Genomic DNA, 4,698 nt, shown 5'->3' with positions numbered 1-4,698 from the left:
TCTGTGTATCCTGGGGGCCGGCATGACCTCCAGTATAAATACCAGCATCCTTGGGGCTACTCTAATTTATGACAGCCCCTTGCATCTGCCTATGGGCTGCTGACTGTAGCACTAAAGAACATGGCTACTTTACAGGAATTGGTTCAATGGTCTTGAAGTTATGAGCACTGGACACTTCTTTTTGCCTAACCGGTAAGATTTTCTAAACCAGTGTTCTTCAAACTTGGCTTTGCTTTAACAGATATATAAAAATGAAGCCAAATAAGACGACTACTTGTTCAATAATGCATCATATTGTGTTCAATGCTTCATAACAAATTGGTTTTGTAATATATAATATTTTAACTGATGAAGGATTTATAATGATATTGAGACTTTATTTGAAAACAAAAGCCCTTTTGACTGCTTGATACCTCTGCAATGTTATTTTTTTGTATTACTGTAGAGTTTAGGAGCTTAAGTCATAGACCAAGACCCTATTGTGCTAGCATGGTACAAACAGAACTAAAGAATCATCCCTGCTCCAAAGAGCTCACACAACTATAAAACAAGAGACAACAGGTGGATCCAGACATAAGGAAACAATGGGGCAATATTGGTTAGCAGGTTAGGCTGTGGTTTCAGCACACCATCAGCCTAACTGTTGTCAAGTTTTTTGTAGGCAGCATGGTAAAGGAGAAGTTAGAGAGATTTGAAAAAGGACAATGGGGCAGCATTGCTAATGTTTACAGGGAGCGCCTCCCAAGCATGAGAGGCAGTATGGGGAAAAGCATGAACATGCTTAATGTTAGAAATATTTCCTAATTAATGATTTCTTGAAACTTAAGTTTGCATTCATGCTAGGTTTTTGGGGTTTTTTTGTTTTGTTTTGTTCCCTCCTCCACCATTCCTCCATGGATGGGAACTTTGCCTGAATTATACTTGGCTGAATTCTGAAATGAACTATAGTATTATAATTATTTCTGGCAAATGTAGGTGAGCATGGTTTGTTTTCTGGAATCACATACTTGTAAGGCGGTTGCAAGTCTACAGGTTGTGGTAGATTTTACATGTAGTGTAGCTCTCTGAGTTAAGTGCAAGAGGTGAAAAACCACAAGCAGGCAGAATGTAATCACCAGGGGACATTCCAAGGAAGCAACTGTGCATTTATTCCAGCAAGTACATGAACAAATATTGCACTCATAAAATGCAGTGCTGCTTCTAACAGCCCTGAAATCTCTCACTTTTTGAGAGTCCATTCCCATTTTCTAGGATATTGGAGCACATGCTTGTTAGACATGTTGTCCTAATGATCCTGTAGGAGTTCAATGGTATTCTTATCTTTTTAACTCTGAGTTGTAGTTAGTCATTCAGCAGCATCCCCAAGGTCCTTGTGCTCCTGTGTCTTACACTCTGAAAAAACATAGCTAGTTACCACTAAATTTGCCTTATGATTCAACATACAAAATGAAAGCTCACTTTTTTGCTATGCTACTATAAATTTGCAAAGCAAAACTGGTCCTACACGAACATCAGCCAAGAAAGTCCGAGGGGAAAAATAGTAGGTGTCTGATCATAGGCAAAGTAACACATACGCTACCCAGAGAAAACAATGTAAGTTACTACAGAAAATTGATAACAAGTTAATCTGCTAATGTCAGAAATTTGTACATTGTGTCATAATATACGCATTATAGTTGACGTTTAAGCACAGAAGGGCCATGTACACATACAGGCGGGTTTTGGCCTTTGACTCTGATAACAAGAGGCTTGCAAATCTTTTTTTCGTTAGTTGCATTTTTCCATATATCCTACTGAAGAAGCTGCCACATGTGTAACAGTGCTGTGATCAGTATCTCTCCTTGGCCCCTCAATAACCCCCCACCCTCCAAAGTCACACTGAAATCTATACACTTTGGACAAGGTACTTACTTCTTCAATGGTGTTTTTATATAGGTCCACCCATGGCTACTATTTTTTTCTCTCATGACTGAATAGCTTCCTCCTTGTTGTTGTAATTTATGCAGATCACCTTTGTAATACTTTAGTAAATTCTTAGTCTCCCCCCCTTCTTTTTTTTTTTCTACAAAAGGGATATATATACCCCTAAATCAACAGATTAAGTGTAGTATCTCCTCCTCTAGAAACCTAGCACTTTATGAATAAACTGCACCATGGCCCCACTTTCTTTTTCACTTCCTTGCTGGAAACATTAGCATATATTCCTGAACATCACTTACACAGTAATTGATCATTATTTAGATAACTTTACACTTCTGAGCCTCCTGTCTGATATCTATCATGTTTAGAGCAGTTATGATACCTCTTTGACATAACTAATTATGTGATTTCAATCAGCTGTGGGTTGAGTTTCCCAGAATACCAAATTGGCACTGAAGTGAGTGATATTGACAGCTCAGTTCTTTTGTCATCAATAGCAGCTGCACACATGCAAGAAAAGGCAGGATTTGCTCTTTAGTGATTAATCCAGTTCATTTCCTATTGGTCTCTTCTCTTTCAACCTCAGTCTTTTTGGCATATGCATTATGGTGTCAACACCTTTTATATTCTGGACAAGATAATGAGGTCATAATTTCATTGTGAATCATTTCAGTAGCACCAATGGCTCTTCTGCTATACTGTGCATTTCAGTCCCAGTTAAGAAGTGCATTCATTCAGACTTGGCTTCCATACCAAGACTTCTGGCCAATGGCAATTAACTCCAGACTATGAGACCTGAGGTGCTCATCTACAAAAACTGCAATCCTTGCAAACTGTTCTGACGATTAATTTACAACGTATAATGGAAATCAAATGTTGCTTATTTATGATATTAGGGTTTTTATAGCATCCCTTATTTTAGTGTCCATTGCTTCCTGTATGAGTACAGGGAAAGGATAGTTCATATAAGAGTTTTGAAAACGTTAACACTAGCAAATGTAATTCAGGATTTTTACAAATTTTTACAAATAGTAAACACAATACTAGCTACAAGATTATTACTTCTCTGATTAAATATAATTACACATATTTATTCCATTTAAAATTAATATATCAATTAACATAAAACAGTGACAAAAAAGCAAAGCTCATATTGATCTATCCACATAGGTTTTAAGTTATACTTTGTTAAAACACATTTTTTTTGTGAGTGCAGACTTATACTAGATGTGACTTCAGTGATATAAAGATGAAGGATGTTTTACTGTCCTGTCTCTTGATCAGCATTAACTTCCTCAATATTCTAGAACAAGAACAATCATCATTCCCAGGGCCAGGTCAGGCTATGATTTTTGTTACTGGGTGTCCCCAAATGGCACTATTAAAGATAGTCTTATGAGTTCTTTTTAAATAGATATATACACACGCACACCTAGAACTTGGAAGAAATGCTAGATTGTTGGCTGTGGTACAATTCTCTTTTGCTGTGGTTGCATATCACCAGTAAAGTTTGTCACCACTTGAGTATCTGTAACTGGAATAATTTTTTATGTTTAGAACTACTGCCTACAAGTAGAGCCACAAAAGCTAAACAAACAGAACAGCCCCTGGCCAACCCTCTGTACGCTTCCCCGCCCTCCTCCCCACCCCCCAAAAAAAATTATATGGAGCCCAAAACATTAGGCAGTAGATGAAAGTTCCTACTTTTTATTTGTTGCTCTCTGCATCCATGGGCTTGTCCAATAAGTTTGCTATTCTGTCTTTCTACTGGGTATATTGCCTACCTCTGTTTGGCATGCATTCCAAGGCTATCTTTGTTAACTGTGCTCTGTCCTTCATATTATTTATCCTGCCCATGTGTCTGTTGTTGTTTCTTCAGTCTTAAAGAAATCCCCATTGTATTATTCTTTCAATACATCTAGAAAATTATATATAAAAATACATAGGACATCTTAGAGGTGCAATATAATATATATGTTCTCTGCAAATAAGACTAATACCGCATCAATGCGTCAGGAAGAAAGACTGAGATGTATGAATTTAATGAAAAATTAATATAGTGAATAAACTTTCTTAACTCCCCTCTCTCTCTCTCTCTCTCTCTCTTTCTCTTATGTATCCAGTACAAAAAGGCTATTTAACACTTAAAGATTACTCAGCAAAGCAGTCTTTCTTTACAAGCAATAATCAGGCATCTCAGTATTATCAGGTGAAATTTGCAAAGCCTTTAAAACATGGATAGTCCCTTTATACTTTGCCCTGCATATATTAAACATTCAGTCATCCACACCTAATACCCATACATTGCAAAACCCTTCTGTGTGCAAGGTGAGATGAGCCCACTGATTGAAGGCCCAATGATTGACTGAGCTGTAACATTCTGAGGGCTTCAAGAAAGGGTTTTACTCAACACTCCTTCCCTCAGGAGTTCACATTTTCTGTTTTATCTCTGGGAGTGAGCTTAGTGACAGACACACATTGAAAGTCTGTGAGAAATGCCATGGGAGCTGCTTAACAGCATTCAGATGCAGAGATGGCATTTGATTCCCAGGCATCTCTGCTGCATCTGCTTTTTAAAAAATCTAAATCCGGAAAACCTACAAGGTATCAGGGAAGGAGACCTCTGATCTGCCTGCTTTTACCATTAAAAGCTGAGTCCAAGTTTTGAAACAATAAACAAATCTAAAGGTTAGAAACGTGAACAATTTTCATACATTTTAGTGAAATGCGCAAAATAGTAAAATAGCAGATGCATAGATACAAGTATGTATATTAAGA

General features: G+C 37.3%; 1 long non-coding RNA gene across 1 annotated transcript; it reads right to left on the bottom strand.

Moving 5' to 3' along the window:
• Nucleotides 1-1,310: 1,310 nt before the first annotated feature.
• On the bottom strand, nucleotides 1,311-3,831 carry LOC123375388. Its single transcript, XR_006581428.1, has 3 exons — nucleotides 3,705-3,831; nucleotides 3,353-3,454; nucleotides 1,311-1,392 (listed from the first exon to the last, which is right to left on the bottom strand). It is a non-coding gene; the product is annotated as an uncharacterized LOC123375388 (long non-coding RNA).
• Nucleotides 3,832-4,698: the final 867 nt, after the last annotated feature.

The sequence above is a fragment of the Mauremys mutica genome, chromosome 8, assembly GCF_020497125.1.
Source record: "Mauremys mutica isolate MM-2020 ecotype Southern chromosome 8, ASM2049712v1, whole genome shotgun sequence".
Taxonomy (NCBI): domain Eukaryota; kingdom Metazoa; phylum Chordata; order Testudines; family Geoemydidae; genus Mauremys; species Mauremys mutica.
Note: the sequence above shows the minus strand (reverse complement) of the source record. Positions and strands in the feature narration are given on the sequence as shown.